Here is a 20,187-nt window from a genome sequence, read left to right as displayed (position 1 = left end):
GTTAAATTCCAAAATATATACTAGTAAGGAACTCATACAACTTAACAAAAGGGAGACAAACAATCCAATTAAAAAATGGGTAAATGACCTAAATGGATACTTCTCCAAAGTGGACATACAGATGGCCAAGGGACATATGAAAAAATGCTCTAAGTCACTAATCATCAGAGAGATGCAAATTGAAACAACCATCAACAAATGGCTACCACCAACCAAGTAGCAGGATGTAAAAGCCTAGGAAATAGGTGGTAGAAAAAAAAGAGCCTGTGAAAGTCTGTGGGGAGGAAAGAAACCATAGAGAGAAGTCAGAAAAGCCAAGAAGGAGAGAGAGAAGGTGGGTCAGGGTAAAGTGGAAATATTTCATAATTATTTTATTAAAGCCTGTCTTCTGTATGAGATTGCAGGCTTTAGTATATTTTGTTCACCATTCTACTAGTATTTTCAGCTTATAATTGAAGTTTGGTGTTTAACATATTGTAGTTGCCTATTAAATCAATAAATACCCAACTCAGAGACTGAGCCATAGAAAATACAGATACACTTTTGGGAGAAGACTAAAGTTTAATATCCATATCCTACTTTTGGCTTATGAAAAAATAAATTGATTGTATTTAAGGTTCTATTAGGAATGTGGGCTTTGTGCCACTTATCAGAATCCTTATTTTGTTAAATTATGCAATTCAGAAACCATGAGATTGGAAAGGAGCACCATGCTTATTCTACAAAATTCTGTTGAACAAACAAAAAACAGTGAACATGTAAAAAAAAATCAAACAGATAAAAACAAATATATTGCATCTGAATGGAGAACTGCATTTTAGAAAATCAGAATTACATTCTGGGTTCTAAAAACATAGTCCCCAGCAAACATCAGTACCAAGAACAAGAAAGAAATCAGATGAAGGAAATGTTAACAAGAACTCATGTTGAGATAGCATAGAAACAAAAAAACAAATTGAGACTACAAATATCAGATTTACTGTTACTGCAATCCTTGTTGGAAAACTCATTCTAAGCTGAAATATTAAAAAAATAATGGTTGAGCACTTTCCTGGTTATAAAGGCTTAAAATAAAAATGTTGGGCATTGAATGTAGAGTATTTTCATTTATCCTATATAGGTGGTCTTCAGATCTAAAGGATTTGGAAATACACAAAGCCATTTGCTGCTATTAAAGTTCAAGAGGTTTTTATTTTTATGCAATGTTATTTTCATTCTTATTAGTTTAAGCACATGAAGACAACAAAACTATGCTCAATTTGACCTTTTATAATTAGGTTCATAAAGCAATGAAATATAGAAATAAAATTTTTATAGAAATTCTGTTGTTTAATGTTCAACAGGGAATAGGATATACTACTGTCCAGTACTACCCAATTATTAAAGCTGGGGATCTCCTTTCTCAAAATTACTACCTCTCTGGGTGTCAAAGACTCTCATTTTTCAACTCAAGAAATCTCTGAATGTCAGTCCAGATAGGGCCCAGGAAATTCTTGGGTCAGTGACAGAACTCTTAAGCTAGAAGTTCCATGGGCAATGGGTAGGTTTCTATAGATGGAAGGCCCATCCTACCACCGGACTCATCCTGCTCTATCTGGCTGATAAGCCATCTCTGTGTGTTGACTTGACCACCACAGGACTCCCTGCTGCTGGCCACTAAGGATGATGGGCAGTCTCCCCCTAAGACACTTCTCTTCACATGGCTATTCAGCCCTCAGGTCAGTCCTTCTAGTTTCTCTCCCTCTGACTAATTGTGTGTGTTTCCCACCCAGCTCCTCTTTTCTATCTCCCTTTGCCTTCCTTCTTAACCCAGATAAACCCATCTTCTCTGGTTATTTACATGCAACATGCATGTGAAGTATTCTTCTTCTCCACTATTTTTTTATACTGTTCAACTGTTACAACATAAACTCTGTGCTGTACTTTCTTCAAGCCTCCATTCTGCAATGACTACTTGCTCTATTCATGCTTACTATAACAGTCCTATTTCTCTATGAGGTAATATGGGTACCTCTGAGTCACTGGTGGTAAGATTCTCATACAAGTGAAAAAAAGCAAACATAAAAATTAGTATTTCAAGATGCCTCACTGCAAATAGTAACATCAATGCTGTTGATATTTCACACATAGATGAGACTTAATCTGGATTTTGGACCTAAAGTCAGTATAGAAACATAACTAGTGAGCATTGTGTATAGTCTCTCTCTCTCTCTCTCTCTCTCTCTCTCTCTCTTTCTCTCTCTCTCAATTATTACCAGTATTAATAGAATTAAAGAGCTAATGGGTTAAGGGGAGAGATAAGGTTTTAGGTTGGTCTAGGTATATAAAGACACAAATAAGTGTAAGAGATAGTATACAAAAAATGTTGACTGTTGCCAGGTCCACAGCCCCTCTTCATGTGGTCATTTTTTATACCATGTGGCTCTAAAGCTTAACCAATAACGGGGCGGAATCTGATTCAAGGTGACTTACCCACAGCTGGTCAGTATACATGACTTCTGTGGTTTGGTTTAAAAATAGAAGTTGTACCATATATATATATATCACATACGTACACACACACACACACACCTGCATCTATTTGCTGAAAGTCTCTATTTTCACAATTTCAAAATCTTGAAAGAGAAACCACAGAAAGGCAATCACAGAAAGTTTCAGGAGAAAGGGCGCTTGAGGAATAGGTAGGAAATAGATCAACGGAAAGAAGGAGGAAGGACATTTAAAGTCATGAATGCAAAATAAAAGAAAAATATCTTTGCCATATGAACAGGTTATATTCACATGATGGTGAGTTTAAAGAAAAACTCCTTAAAATAATTATGTCAGTGGGAATTTTTATCAACCACATATGCTCAACAGCTTGTCCTGAGAGCACATATATGTAGTGTGTGTTTGCATGTGTGCTTCAATTGTGTCTAGCCACTGTTATAGGCTGTTAGATGAATAATACATGAAGATTTGACTACACCAATGAAAAAATAAAAGTATCAAGGGAATAAAATAGTTGACATAGGTAATTTGTGATGTGACTTTTTGAACTGAAAAAATCATGTAATGGTCACAGTAAATCAATTCTGTTAGAGCAAAGAATTCTCCAATCAACAAGCAATTCTATATAATTTTTAATAGACTAATTAGAAGAAACAAATGTCACAAAATGTTCATTACCTATTAAAGATGTCATATTAAATTCTTAATTTGAATTCCAAGAAGAATAAGATCCATGACAACTGTGAGTTTAATTAGCTTAAGTTGATAAATTACATCTTAAAAAATAAAGATAATCTACCACCCAAATGAATCCTTTCACATAAGTTTAAAATTTATTAGTGAGTGAGGCATTCACAGACTAATTATAAAAGTTGTTAGGTTATAAATATAAAAGGAAGAAAAAATTAAAAATTTATATATCTTGTCAAAGACATTTTAATTTCTCTTGTGTCCCCAGTCTGAGGAGCAAATGAAAAGGCCACGAAACTTCAGGAAATATTATACTTATTAGTGTTATTGACTTTTCTATTTAATCTACGAGAAATTGCCTTCTTGTCTTCCAAGATAATTTCCCCTCCAAGTCAGAGAGCAGTTTAGTCTCTTTGGAAAAGACTCTTTGGTAACCATGTATTTCTTTAGCTCTCTTCTTTAATCTCCATGTCGATTGGGCATTGCTAATGAAATAAAAACTTACAGAAATAAGGAAAACATCTGTAGTGTACTGTTTTCTATTTATTGAAGAGATGTTTATTAACTTATATGTTGAACATTTATTTATACTAATTATTTTTCATAATTAAAAACACAAATAGCAAAACACTAAAAAAATAACTTCAATTTGCTTGAGAAAAAGAAATTATGTTTTAAAAAGTTTTATTTTTGTCTTTCAAGTGAACATATATTGGAAGGACATTCCAATAAAAAAAGCCATGCCACTGTACTCACACTGTTGTAAGTTTATACTGCTTTTTAAATGCAAATGGTCCATTTTTTTCCATACCCACTAAATGCCTTATTCTGACATAGTTCCATTTATTTACAGCTTTTCTTTAATAGTCCAAAGTCATCATTAGTGATGACCCCTTTGACAATGTAAGCCTTTATAGCAAGTGCCCCAGTTTTCTATGGGCAGCAAACTGGCCGCAAAAGCTACCAGGCTACATACAGGGTCGTTTCTTATGCAAAAGGAAGAACGACTCAGAGGGAGGAACCAAAAGCCCCAGAGAAAAATTTCTTGGGAGCCAGACATCCCCTGATCAAGCATCTGACAATATCTTTCAGCAGGAATTCAGAATTGCAATCAAACAGTGACTATTCTGTGCCTATTTTTTCTTCCCCCATTTTTCTGTATGGGAGTGTATATTGCAGTTATTCTGTCTCTGTTTCTGTATTTTGGGGGGAGGGAGGGGAGGGAGGGAGGGAGGGAGAGAGAGAGAGAGAGAGAGAGAGAGAAAGAGAAGAAGCAGATTCACATAACTATCCATACCCAAGGATTTAGAGGAGCCATACCCAAGAAAACTGACCCAATATGTCTCATCTGCACTTAACCTCAGTTAGATAATGAGAATCTGAAGCTGAACCTCAAGATGACCATGATGAGACAAGTCATTAACTCTCTGAAACTCAGTTTCTTCATCTGTAAAATAAGGAAAATTCAAACACATCATTTTAAGCTGCTTCTTCTTCTTCTTCTTCTTCTTCTTCTTCTTCTTCTTCTTCTCCTCCTCCTCCTCCTCCTCCTCCTCCTCCTTCTTTTTTATTGATTCTCATTTGAGGATATTTTTTAAATTGATTTTTAGAGAGAGTGGAAGAGAGGGGGAAAGACAGAAATATCGATGTGAGAGAGACACATTGATTGGTTGCCTCCCACATTGGTCTGGGAATCAACCGCAACCGAGGTATGTGCCCTTGACCGGAATTGAACTATTCAGTCTGCAGTCCAACACTCTGACCACTGAGCAAAACTAGCTAGGGCTCTAAGGTCCTTTTTCAATATTTTAATGATTATGTTACCTGCAATTTTTTATTATTTATAATACTTCTTTACTATCCTGGCTGAATCAAGGGTTATCTTATTTTACACTATATACTTGTATTAGGTCTTTTCAGGTAGCAGATTCTCAGAGAGCAATTATCCTATCTTTTCTATATTCTCTAAAATCTCCATAGTGCTTATTTTAGAGCCAAGTATTCATTAGATGCTTAATAAGTATTAAATGGTGAACTTGGCCATGTTAATCTGTGGTATCTAGGCTGCTTGCACTATTGCTGCCGACATTTCTTTTGCTTATTAAAACCATTAACAACACGAGTGTGTGCTCTTTGCTACTATAACATGACAGATGAGGGAGCTTACAATACTGACCTATCTCAGGTGACTGGAAATTGATTTCTAATTTCATGATGGAATTCAAGAATAATTTACAGTGTGAACTGCTCTTTGGGAGATAGTTTTCATCACCTTTTATGTCACTGAGGTTATCTTTGTAGATTATATAAGATATATTTTGACAAGGTGATCCTTGTTTCAAAGGCATACTTCAGTTAAGAGTAAAAAGATCATAGATCAACCAAATGAGATACCTAAATGAGATACCAAAATGCTCAGTTTCCTGACTGAGGAAGGCTTGGTGAACTACTTGGGGTGAGCCTGTGCTATTATGCATATTTGATGCATGTTTGAGAACTGCGGTTTTTCATTATTCACAGTCCCACTAAATGAAGCCAGAAACTTTCTAAAGTCATTTAAAATGGAACCTTCTCTCTTAACAAGCACTTTATCTTCAACTTGCAGCTTCTATGTGGACGAAAGTAAATGATGAGAAGCTACAAAAAATCTCAAAGTTCTTGTTGAAATCCTTCGACCTCTGCAAGTGTCTTCTAAAGGACGCTGTTGCCTGCATCTTGGTCCTTTGACCTGAACTTACTATTTGGAGGTTTGAATGCTGAGTTTACTAACAAAGAAAAACCAACTTTTTATACTTTGTAAAAAAGAAAACTATGCCTAGAAAAAAGAACCACAGGAATATTCACTATTGAACCAATTTTTCCTCAGTAGCTTTCACAGAAACTGTGATTATATAACACTAAAATGATTTATCTATTATCTGGTTAATAGAATCAGTCAGAGGGAGCAAATATGACATTCCATCAGATTCATTTCTTGTTTTTGTTATTTTTAAAGTGAATTATGTAGAGCTAATCTCTAAGACTAAAGGCCATTTTTGCAGTATAAAAACAAGTACTCTGTTTAATCCAAAAGCCATTAGAATAAGCTTTATCAAATAGGCACACAAAAGCATACTTATACATAATTAAGGTATAAAGGGATTTTGAGATCCTGAGCAAAGGACTACTTTGCCAGTGTTATTACTTCCATCACTGTCATACGTCATTAGGAAGTTTTAGAGAAAAAAGAGAAAGCTTTTATTTTTTTTAACACAACTTGATTCTTTGTTTTCAGAGTATTCCTTCAAGCCATAACATCTTAAATAAATTTCTAAGATCATGCTTAAATAAAAGATTCAGCCTTTTGTAGTCCATTGAATTTGTGATGATGTAGTGTGACCGTGGTTAATGGAATTATATAGGTGTCGAGTATACTATTCTATAGTACATCCTGTGTATATTGTGTTGTATGTTCTCTATCCAAAGTCAAGTCACTTCCTGTCACCACTTATCCCCCCTGCACCTTTTTCAACCTGCCCTCAACCCCCCTTTCCTCTTGTAACCACCATACTATTGTCTGTGTCTATGAGGGTTTTTTCTTGCTTAATCCCTTCACCTTTTTCACCCAGCCCCACAACCTACCTCCTATCTGACAGCTGTCATTCTGTTTTCTGTATCTGAGTCTGTTTCTATTTTGTTTATTCGATTCCACATATAAGTGAAATCATATGTCCTTGAGTCTTCTGCATATTTGATTCAGTAGACTTCTACCAGATTGTTGAGACAAAGAAAGTCAGGCTGGTTTTATTGCCTCAATGAGAAGTCAGAAAATTACTTCTTTTCCTAAAATACTCCATATGGAACCGTCGCTGGGGAAGTCCATCCTTAAGATCTGTGACTGAAGGGAGATGCCGCAGGAAGGAATGATGTGATGCACAGGTGATGGCACCACCCTCCAGTGGGAATCTCTGTGGGTCTGCTGAATAAAGTCTTTTTTAATGATAATTAACCTAAGGCTTTGAGAATTCATTTACATTTCCTTCCTAATGTTAAAGAGCTAGTATAGGGGTGGGCAACCTTTTTGTGAGTGCGTGCCAAAACCAGCAAAATCTCTGACTCAAAATTCTTCTGCTTGCCAATTATGTATAATTTTTTATGTACAATTATGTATAATTTTTTGAGAACATGTTATGCCTACTTGATATCTCTTAAGGTGTACATATGTGAAGAACCTTGAAGAAATAATAAAATTCATTTGAGAGACAATAACACAGTATATGATGATGAAAAATACATCAAATACAAACACATGTACATTGATAGTCTGACAGAAAACTTTATGACTCCGTTTGATATTATCAGTGGGACTTTTGCTGCTGCATCACTGATGACAGAGATTTTACATCAGGTTTATACTTCGTGATCTTCAGAGATATGCACAAGCTTCTACTTTCATCCGTCAGGCTACTCCTATTATGAGACTTAACAAAATTCATCACTGAGAACAAAGAGTCACAATTGTAAATGGAAGTTTATAAGAGAGGGTTTCGCGTGCCAGCAAAAGTTACTGGTGTGCCATGTTTGGCACGCGTGCCAGGGGTTGCCCACCCCTGAGCTAGTAGAAGCCACAGGGCCTGTTGCCGCTGTTATTTTGACCACCTCTAATCCAGCAGGCGTGTGGCATGACTGCCCCTGGTAGCTTAGCAGGAGTCAGGCCTATGTTCTTGCAGGGCTTAGATTTCCTCCCTGTCAGCTGGGAAAGTTAAGAAAGGAGTCAAATCATGCTCAGAACCTTTTCATCTGAGGATTTTTCTAAACAAGCTGATGATTTTCACTTAACACTCTGAAGTTAATTTCAGAGCATCTCTTCCCAAAGCAACATTGAAATGAATAATATACAAGATTTTGGTTGAATTTATAATGAGAATATACTTCTGCTAATGTTTCTGGCCTTTTGCCCAATAATTTATTTTTTAAAAGCATTTTCCTTAGGACATATTGTTTTATTTTCTCATTTTCTCTAAATCATCTCATTTGCTGATAATAAGTTTACAGTAAGCCTTTTTGAGAATGTTTATGTTTAATTTCTTAGCTTTTATCTTCATAATCTCCTCACACCTCTTGATGGAGGGCATGATACATAACATTACTGGTTGAGGAGTGGAAGGACGATTCATACATGGTTTGGATGCTGTTTAAACATGGAGAAAAAAATCATTTTTTGTACTTACATGTTTAAAAGTATTTAATTTTTTTAAACCACCTCAACATTAACCTGTCAACACAACAAATCATGGGTTTTGGAATCATACCAACCTGGATTTAGATACTAGTCTTGTTATTGAACCATCCTGAGGTTTTATGCAAATTTTGCTATGCACCAGGCAATCCAGAAACGTTGGATTCCTTTCTTGATATTTTTCTGTTTTGCCTTTCACATTAATTATTTGCCATTAGAAACACATTTTATTTTCCATGCCAATATTGTCTTATAAATGTAAATGTCCATGGTATATAGGTATATAAAATGTTATTTATGTTCTCAAAGTCTAAAATATTTGATAAAAATAGAGGCTTATATTTATCAGGATAAAATTTCTCCCTGAATATAAATAAACTCACAACAGTGTTAAAAACATGGATTAATTTTTATTATATAAAAAAGTCAATGATAGAAGAAATGAATTCATGTGAATATATAATATTTTTCTAAATGATAATAGGAATCTTTGTAATTGTATATCTCAGTATGGTACTTGCCTGGGTCTCTGAACATGTATGCTGACCAGATAAGAATTTTGCATTTCAAGAGAATTGCAAAAGGAAGCAACTATCCTGATATTAGTTTATCTTTTCTGTCTTCAACTATGGCTCCAAATTATAACTTGAAACAGGACATACAATCATTAATGTTAGAGCAACGCTAAAAAGTAAGAGGTACCACCCAAACATCCATATCTTTGTTCAAAAACTTATATGGCTCATAAATTCAACCTTGATGATCATAGCTTACATTTAGAAAGAAAAAAAAATTGTTTCAAATATAGGAATGTTAGAATATTTTATCAAAAGAAATGCCATAAGCATATCACATTCTTATTTTATTTTTGTTCCTTATGTTTTCTTATAAGAAAAATTCAAATAGAAAGAGAATAGAAATGATATTCATATAACAGAGAGAAAAATCCATGGGGAATAAAGCGACTCTATTAAACATTGGAAGAGCCATTTAGTGTCTTAGGTTTTAAATTTATTGTTTCACCAAACAGTATTTCTGAGGTGGGAAAAAGTGCCTCTAGTTTGCTAAAAGATAACATTGAATTTTTACTTTAAAGGGAGTGCTGTGAGAGTCCATTGGGATATTGCTATATTTGGATGGCCAATGTTCACGTGCAGTTGCAGGTTAAAAGAAAATAACAAGAATCCTGTGTTAAGAAAAAGCTCACTACAAGCAGATCAAGAATAATACTCAATTCAATACATTTGAAACCATTAAGTATCTCAAATTGTTCTTTTGCTGAAGGGGAATCTTGAGACCAATTTTTTTTTTTTTTTTTTTTTTTACCTAGCCATCATGCTTTCATCAAGACTGCATTGCTAAAGAATATCACAGCTACATATTCTGTAATCGTCTTTCTTTGACAGAAGATTCTGCATAATATTGAGATAAGACAAATTTTTATTTCATGGTGGTAAACTTATTTGTAATGTTTTGTTGGTATCATACATGATAATTCTATCACCCCCCTCTTTAATGCATCTAAGAATAGTAGGGCATTGCAGCCTCCTGACATTGTTGAATAAGAAATTATTTTAAAACTCTGTGTATAAATGTAAGGACTGTGGTTCAGATAGATTGAAGTGAGTACCTGATCATTTTTAAAAGAGCACTGGTTTAGGAATTACACTTGATTTTGAGGTCTGGTTTAAATTTTGTGCAAATCATTTAACTCTGGTATTTTCCTCCATTCTGAAATGAAGATGTCACATTTCCTCCCTCTTGGCTTTAAAGGACAGTTGTACACAGTATTGAGCAACCTTCTGTTAAGCAAGCCCCCACCTCATAAAGTTAATCCCCAGCTTGTGTGGCATTGCAAACTGTTATGTTATTACACTAGGACAGTGATGGCGAACCCCTGACACGCGTGTCAGAGGTGACATGCGAACTCATTTTTTTGGTTGATTTTTCTTTGTTAAATGGCATTTAAATATATAAAATAAATATCAAAAATATAAATCTTTGTATTACTATGGTTGCAAATATCAAAAAATTTCTATATGTGACACGGCACCAGAGTTAAGTTAGGGTTTTTCAAAATGCTGACACGCCGAGCTCAAAAGGTTCACCATCACTGCACTAGGATTTTAAGAGGGAATTATTTATATGTCAATTCTTTATTAATTTGTAAGATTCCTCAGGTAAATCGCCCAGGGTTCATTCATCCTTTTATGGCCAACACCTGGCATAAAAGGTATATAGAATAGGTAAAATAGGTATATAGAATATTCTAAATAAAAAAAAAACATTTTATAAACTGCTGTCTTTTCTGATTACATTGTGTTTTTCTTTTTGCCTCTGTCACTACCTGGCTTCAAATTTCTTCTTTGAAATCTGTTATAAAATTAATGTAAATGTTTATCTGTCCATGTTGGAGAGGAAAGAAAGTAATCTGATTAGGATATTAGGTAAACATCCCTTTTTAACTGATGTCCACATAACTAGAACCATCTAAATTAAGTTCTAATAATGAGAATATAGTAAAAGTACTTAATGATGTACATAAAAATACAAAATTTTTCTTTGGTAATTTATAAAGCATTTCAGTATCATGGTGTGCCTTTGGGCCATAGAGAAGGAGGAAAGCAGGGAGGAAAAAAAAGAGAGGGGCAAGGAGAAAAGCTCATATTTTTTGTAGTCCTACATGAGAGTGTGTGTTATCTGGAGTTTTAGAGAAGAGATAACTGAGACTCAGATTCAGTGGCTTCTTCAGGTCACATCCGATTGGTAGCAGAGCTGCCCAAGTGTGTCTGAACAAAAACCTATGATCTTTCCACTAAGCCATGTTCTAGTGTTCCAAAAAGGAAGCTATGTGGTACAAGATAATTTAAATTCTGCTGAAAAACTATTATAATGTTTAGGCCGAAAACATATATTTTCCTTTTACCTTACATTGCAGCCCCAAACTCACTCTGCCCTGTGTTGGGTAGAGTATACATCTTCGTTCTGAAACTTGTGTACCTTCAGTAGCTTTATCTGATTTAACAGATTTTTTTCTGTTGCCCTTTTCTTCAAAAGAAAAAACTGATTTATCTCTTCTCCTCCCTCCAATCCCACAAAGACCTTATATATTTATAGGCACGGCCCACGGACATGGGCAATAGAGTAGTGAAGAGATGGGGGATGGGTAAGGGTTGGGAGGAGGGAGAGGTAAATGGGGGGGGGGGGGGAATATCTGCAATACTATCAACAATGAAAAAGTATATTTAAAAAAGAATGAATAAAGAAGATAATTTTAGATTATGAAAAAAGGAAGCAACTGATATTTGGGTGTCAAATTAAGGTAATAATTTCATGTCCTTGACTTATAGGTTTATGAGTCCAGTACAATTCCAGGGTTTAATCAATGCATTAGGCAACTGTACACAAAGTTTACAAATAATATTTTTATATGATTTTCATAACTGAACTAGAATAGCATTTTAAAACCAATTTAATTTGAAAAAAATTTACAGGCTGACAAGTACGGATTAATGGATTTCCCTTCCTTCTAACCAAATAATTTCAAATATTCCTGTTACTCTTTCTGAAAAGTGACATGTCTTATTTTTCCATTCAATTCCAGATCCCTCCAAAATCACTGAAGCATTTCCCTGAAAATTACTAACATTTGAGGGAGAAACCTATGAAACAAATTCTCCCAAACATAGTGATTTTATTTTAATTAGTATAATTTATAAATCCCAAACTGCTCCTTTACTGAGGGACTTCTCAGAATTTTGAAGTGCATTGTGATTAAAGCATGCAGATCAAAGACATTTCCAAATACTTTTTTATTAAGCTTAGTTGTAATAGTAGTAGTAATATAGATACTAACCTATCCTGAACACCAGCTTTGGAAGTGTTGGCATAACTATGTCACTTCATCACTTGAAATGTGAACATGTGCACGTAAGCATAGATGTGTGCGCACGCACACACACACACACACACACACACACACACACACACACACCTGAACAGCACCACACAAACAAAAAACATTTCCTGTGAAATAAACTATCTATCTTTATAACACAATGCAAAAATAAGATTGTAATTATGATAGGCAGAGTCATAAACATCTATCAATTTTTGGAAGTCATTATTATATTACTAGCGGCCCAGTGCATGAAATTTGTGCACAGGAGCGGGGGAGCCCCTCAGCCCGACCTGCACCCTCTTGCAATCTGGGACCTCTCGAGGGATGTCTGACTGCCAGTTTAGGCTCCTAACTGCTGGCCTGCCTGCCTGCCTGCATGATCACCCCTAACCACTCTGCCTGCCTGCCTGATCGCCCCTGACTGCCTCTGCCTTGGCCCCCACCCCTGCCCCTGCAGCTTCATCTGGAATGACGTCCGGAAGGTCGTTTGGCTGTCCGGTCTAATTAGCATATTACACTTTTATTATTATAGATTAACCTTTACTAAGTAATGTTGTGCTGTACAATTTGGAAGATACAAAGAGTTAAGGTATCTTGTCTCTTACTTCCAGGGGTTTAAACCAAATGGAAAGACAGAGCATATCCACATTACAAACAAATATAATGAAAAGTCAGTATATATGTGTCAAATAGTAATAAATAGTTTCAAAATCAGAGAGGAGATGCAGAAATCCCTGTGAGTGCAGGTAGTCATTAAAGCTTTATAGAGATGTGAGATTCAAGCTGGACTTTATAGGATGTGTAGAAATTACATTGGGGGAGATGAGGGTAGATGTGAAAGCTCTCTGTACAAAAGTAGGAATAAAGTGAGAAAGAGATTTGGTGAATGCAGAAAATAAGAGTTAGGCATTTAGAACTCATGCTATCCAAGAAGTATTTAAATAATATTTTAGGGAAAATAACCTGTACATGCAGTATAATTAGAAACGTGATAAACGTGTGGGGGGAAGGAAGTAGGGAAACACAATCAAGTGAAGCAAAGTCAGCAATATGCATTGAATAGTCCTGGGGGACCGGTATATAAGCTACACCCTATTCGTCTGTGTTCATGGAGTTTGGAAATAAAAGGGAGATAAGGAGTAAATGGTATCAAAATGGAGGGCAGGGAGTAAAGAAATGTAGGTAAAGAAATATCTGAATTAATGCAGCAAGTTAGGGTCCTGATTAGCAAGGTTATATTATTTTTCAAAAAAGGGATGCATGCTTGAAGGAGGCAATGGCAGAATGATTGATAGAGAAAATGTACTTAAAAGAATTGCTTTCTAAAAAGGTTGGAATAGAAAGCCCAGGTGGAGGTCCTGGCCATTGATGGCATTCGATACTTTTATTTTTGAGCCTAAAAGAAAAGAAGCAAAGGTGGATATAGATGATTCTATCATTATTTCCCCAAAGAACCACAACAAGAAGACAGAGGTGACTAACACACCTATGAAATAAACTATAGAAAAGTCAGATGATTTTCATATAACAAATGCTTCTATTTGTCGCCCTGGGAAGGTTGGAAAAATGATTTTATATGATCCTGGGGCTAAGTGGTTGTACTTATTACAATGTTGAATTTAAATAGCTGGTATTACAGGGCAAAGAAATAAGCTCTAGTGTTCCCTCCAGCACATACAGCTCTTTTACAAGATTTCCAGAGGGACAAGGGACAATAATGTTGAGACATCTATTTTATTCAATACAGTCATATTTTACTCAATAAAGATAACTATTTTACTCAACAAAGCAATATGTTGATATCATATTAATCTTATGTTGTCAGTTAATTCTATATTTCAATATCTAATTTTATAGGTAGGTCATGTTATAAATCAATGCACATTTCCTTAAATTTTACAATGATTAAAATATTGGACTGGCAATTAAAAGCTACATTGGCCTATTGTATTTGGTCATTATCTTCAAGGAGCATACCATATACTTGGAAAGACCACACACACACACACACACACACACAGACATACACTGACATACAAATAGGTACAATAAAAGCCAGTGTAAAACACCAAATAGTTGGTAAAGCTAACAAGAATTATGGGACTCAGAGGAAAGAGTAAGTGACCAATGGGAAGACAAGGCTAGGGAAAAGTGTGACTGTCACATATGCTGGAAACTAAGTAGCAATACCTATTACATAGTTTAATTTAAATATGTGCTCTTTTTTAAAACAAGAGACAAAATAATCCCAGGTATATATACTATAGTTTGTAGTGAATGTTAAATTCATGAGTTCTGTTTTATTCACAGCTAAATTATCATTTTGGACTCTCATAGCCCTTAACAATAGACATATAATTTTTCCTTCTAAAAGTAATGCATAGTTATGATAGCAATTTTGGGAAATATAATATATATATGATATACTAAATATAGATAAAACATGATCCCGAGAGATAAATGCTATTAGCATATTGCTATATGTCTTTCCATGGCAGGTTTGAATATTTTAATATAACTCTTATCTGAGTCTGTCTTGCACTTCTTGACTAGATTTTTCCATTAGAGTATCTGCTCCTTGAATTCAGTAACTGGAAATTTATCATTGTACCTCTCTACTGAGCAAATCCCTATTTTTCTCACATGTGTGACAAGAAATAGAAATCATTACCTGCTTTCACAGTAGGCCAGTCATTTCCTCCCTTTTAAATTTAAATTTTCTGTAAATAAGAGTTTTTGCCACTCACAGCCTCTTTTTAAACCCAAACCTGAAGAACACATCTTACATATACTGGTATCTTATTGTAGTTAAAAGTCCTTTTAAGGCATGAGTACCCCCTTCTTATTGTAAGTGATGCTTAAAGATGAAGTGATTTTTCTTGGTTATAGGTAAATGACCCAAGTTCCCCCCTCACCACTTCTCCACAGGCCGTCTATGAGATGTTGTTTTTCATCTGTTTTTAGGTTTCTGAGACACTGACTCATTTTGCAATCATTATGTGCTCTGGGGCAGGATGAGATTCTGAGAAACCATTGGCAGCTGATTTCTATGGGAAGAAGTTCTTAATTATAGTAAGCACAGAATGGTGTGTTCTGGACCAAAAATCTACAACTTGCTCCCATGTTATTGCTTGTCTGAAAGGTCATGGGAACTGCTGGAGAGTTCTTTTAATCATGTTGAGGAGTCACAAGCAGAATTTTGAACATAGTTGGATTTCCCAATAATTGAATATTTGCTCTGTTGTCTGTGAGACAGCCTGTTTTGCTCTGTTGTCTGTGAGTCAGCCTGTTTTGTTTGTGAAGTTTAAGATAAATTAACTAAAAAATAGTGGCATACCACAGGAAACTTTGCTCAATGGCACAGGCTTATGAGAGCTTGGTAGATCTATTAATGGAAGTAGCTCAAAGGAGCATGCATGAAGATTTGGTTCATAACTATTTATTCCTTCAAAATGTACTTATAAACAGCATTTACCTTAAAACAGTAATATATGAACATGGTAAAAATTCAAACAGTCCCATAGACCTTCTTCCAAGAGGCAATTACCAGTTTTTTGGTAACCATCTAGTATTATTTTTTTGTATTTACAAACATATTTAATCTATTTTCTCCATAGATATAAATATAACATCCACACTATTCTGCAACATACATATTTATATATTCACACTATTCTGCAATATATATATTTCCTCTATATATTCCATCTTTAAAAATTATCTTAATAGTATAGCTTGAAAATTATACTATATCAATGTGTGTCTATGTGTATATGTTGTATTCATTACTATATACTGTTTCTTCAAATAGGTAAACTACAATTTATTTATTCCCCTACGGGTTAATATCCAAGTTGTTTCTAGTATTTTTATATTTAAAAATATATTCCAATAAATATTCCTGTACATCCTTATCTTGTCATTTATGTGAGATAATAGCTATAGGGTATTCTTGTAAATGTCACATAGAAAAAAGACTCAGACACAAATTCATGACTCTCTGATTTGATTCCCAGGTGGAGGTTTTTCCACAGACTATAGCAACTGAGTTTAGCAAAGCTAGTAACATCACTTGAATCATCAGAAAATTTTGCTTGAAGTGAAAGAGCCAGTCAGCTGTTTGGGTTGTAAGGTAAAAACCTTAGGGAGAAAAAAGCCTTGGATGTGGTTCAAGTACTTAGGAGCCTTGGGAGCTACCCAGAGTACTGAAGAGCTGCCACGGATAGCAGCCAGTTTTAGTGGACCAGAAACCTCGGTCTTCTGATTTTATGTCTCTCTTGCCTTTAATCTTGCCCTTGAGATTTTGAACACTTCTAAAGTCAGTTATTACCCCGCAGACTCTTCTTTCCCTATCCTTAATTCACCTCATTCTTCACCTGCCTCAATCCAAGTCTATTATGTCTGTTTTTTTCCAACCAACCCCAGCTATGAGCCCTCCCATATTTTGGTGTTTCTAAGAGAAGCTAAAAATATAGCAGTAATACCTCTTGAATATGGCTAGTTCCTGAGAATGGACTCAGTTTATATAGCTATCCACAAATATACCGATAATATATCAAAGAAATTTCTGTTGTATTAGAGTAAACTTTAAAATTTGTGGCAGTTTAAAGGTACATAAGAAGTTAATACCAGACCAATGTGGAACTTTCTATGGTTGATTTTTGCTCTTCTTCCTAATATAAATAATAGAATTCCTAATAGGATTAAATAACTTGTTTATTCATGTAAATCATAATTGTTCACAAATTTCTTCGGAAGAAAAGCTTTCTTTTCTTCCTGCTGAAGGCATGATGAGAGGTAACTACATAAAGCCCATGTATGCTGCCCTATCATTCACGGACTCACCTAAGATTACAGAGGATGGGTCAAGGAGAGGGTCTGATAAAGTTCTCTCAACTGGATTATATATAAAAAACGAAAGAGACTGGTTGATCCTTATTGACAAGAATGAGTAAACAGTCAAAATTTACTTAAACAAGAGGAAGTTATTTATTAATGTGCCTGACAGCCTAACAATGCAGCTTTGATGCAGGGGCCTCATGTACCCACCATGGCTTAGGTTCTCTATTTTTTTATATTTTAAAATAAACGCTTATCGATTTTTAGAGGGAGAGGAAGGGAAAGAAACACCAATGTGAGAGCATAATATTGATCAGCTGCCTCCTGCACACCCCCATCGGGATCAAGCCCCAAACTCCTAGCATATGGCCTGACTAGGAATCAAACCAGGAATCTTCTGGTGCACAGACCATGCCCAACCAACTGAGCCACACAGGCCAGGGCATATTTTTGACTTGGCTTCCTCTGTGTTGACTTCATCTCAAATACATGATCTCTGGATGGTGACTATAAAAGCTTCAGTTCTACATCCTCCCAGATTCAAATTCAATGAATCCCTTTTCCCACTCTACCAAAAGTCTAAGATAAACTCATTAGACTGTTTAGCTTTACTTTAAGTCACATCACCTATCACCAAACAATCACAGTAGCCATAGGCATGAAACATATTGATAGGCTTAGATATAGTTCATTTTTCCACCTTGAAAATGATGGAATTGTCAACGGAAGCTGACAATTGGAGCTGGTGAGAAAGGTGGATTAGTCCACTTACAGAAAATTCAGGAATTCTTATCAAAAGAAGATGGAAATGGCTACTAACACAAATAAAAATAAAATGAAAGCAAAAGTTAATATACACCACATAATAGGTGGCAAGTATACTTAAGAGGAAAACTAAGGAATAATAATGACTTAATAATAATTTTTTAAAGAAATGAACATTCATTTATGGTTTTTTATGTGTATTTTGCCAACTGACTCTAAAAAGAAATTGGCACAGTGGTGATAAGTAATATTTTTATAATTTTTGATATTCACATATAATTATAAAAATGAAGAAATTATATCTTGTAGCCCATTACCTCTTCCATTTCTCAAATTAAAGTGGGTAAAAGGTGTTCAGAGAAACTTGTAAAGCTTAGCCTGGGGACTGATATTATACTCGCCCAAAATAGATATGAATACCTTGCTTCTCTCAAAGATATACAACTCTTTCAGCACATCCAAATACAAATAGTTATACTTTTTTTGGCCTAGAGCATCCATATTCTCTTTCACAAATGGGATAGTGGGACAGTGGTTAAGCAAAATTGGTGCATTAGTGTATTATATCATCCAATCAAATCCATCTATGATTATATGTGATTATTAATGATCAAAGTAACAACCTATATAGAATTAATTCATTTTCAGGATGTCTAACATTTTATTTGTATTGTCTCCAAAAGCAGTCTTTTCTTTTTTCAGCAACTAGTTCCTGCATTTGGTTCTATGGATGACTGGTTCAGTGTTACATTATACTATTTATTTGTTGAACACCCTCATTTATTTGTTCCTACGGTCCTATCGTTATTCTGTTCTTGATACAACTTTGCTAACAATTCTCTTCTTAGCTTAATTCCTTCCATACCACGTCTAACAGATATATAGGTATGATGTTTTCAGAAAAATTCTTATCCTGGGTTTATATTACAGTGGCTATATTTTTGAAGTTGATAGTTGCCCATAGTTTTCTTTTTATTCCCTTTTACAAAAATATTTATTAATTTTGAGAGAGAGAGAGAGAGAGAGAGAGACATCGAGTTGTTGTTCTACTTATTTATGCCTTTATTGGTTGATTCTTGTATGTGCCCTGACCGGGGATTGAACCCACAACCTTGATATATTGGGGCAATGCTCTAAACAGTTGAGCTACCTGGCCAGGGCCATCCATAGTTTTCTTAATTTATCTTTTCCATTTTATTTATGGTATAATAAGATTTGACATCTATTTAGCATCTATACTTACCAACTTCTCATTTTAAGCTTTCAAATTAAATACCAATTATATAAATAAGAAATTCAAACACTGATTTTGTTTACTTGAAAAAAAAGTGAACAAAAATATAAAACTAGTGGTTAATAATTAGAATTCTCATCTCTTTCCTTTGAGTTATATTCCAAAACCGTAGGCTGTATATATAGGGGATTGCTAATATAAGCATGTATTGCCCCGTTGAGCATGTTTTCTACATATGTTCACAGATACCCAAGGGACACAGTAAGTGGAAATTGCAATTTTTGTTTTTAGTTTAAGAATAAGTGAAAGTAATTCATATTGAAGCAATGTTGGAATTATAAGAATAGATAAGGTTGCCAAATTGTAGGGTATAATAAGGCTGGAAGAGAAGAAATCTCAGGAATCCTACTGAGTAGTAACTGGAGAGTTGGGAAAAGTTTAGATAAAGCATCTCGTCCTTTTATTATTTCAAAGGTGTTAATGTTTTATCCCCTTCTCCTTCACTTATATTTCAATTTCCTTGGTTATTAGAACCACAAAATTTGTCCTTTGAAATCATAGTTTCTATTAAGGTAGATATCAAATTTAATACATTTTAAATTCAGAAACGAGAAATACAGCCAAACAAACTGAAAGAAATATAAAATATTATTATCTGGCTACTGCTGGAAACCAAGTAATAGTCTCCCCCATAGCCACTCAGGTTTTTTATGTGACTGAGACTGGATAACATTTATTAACATCCTCCCTTCTCTGACTCACCACAGGAGTCCTGTATTTTGTAGTGAGCCTTTAGAGAAAAGGATTAGAGAGGGAGCAGAACAAATCGGTTAACTGCACTGGCTCTGATGTTAGATTCCCTGTATTAGAGTCCCAGTCTGTCACTTCCTAGCTGCGTGAACTTGGGCAATTTACTTAAGCTCTTTATATTTTTTAAACTAGGAAGTATAGAGAAATTTATCCTGTGGTGTTGTTTTGAGAATTAAATGGGTTAACATAGTAAAGTTTATAGAATTCAGCCTGCAACATACTAAACATTAAATAAGGGTA

The sequence above is a fragment of the Myotis yumanensis genome, unplaced genomic scaffold (genome assembly GCF_028538775.1).
Source record: "Myotis yumanensis isolate MYYU_CA2020_CCGP unplaced genomic scaffold, mMyoYum1.0.hap1 SCAF_4, whole genome shotgun sequence".
Classification (NCBI taxonomy): domain Eukaryota; kingdom Metazoa; phylum Chordata; class Mammalia; order Chiroptera; family Vespertilionidae; genus Myotis; species Myotis yumanensis.
This window is presented reverse-complemented; position numbering follows the sequence as displayed.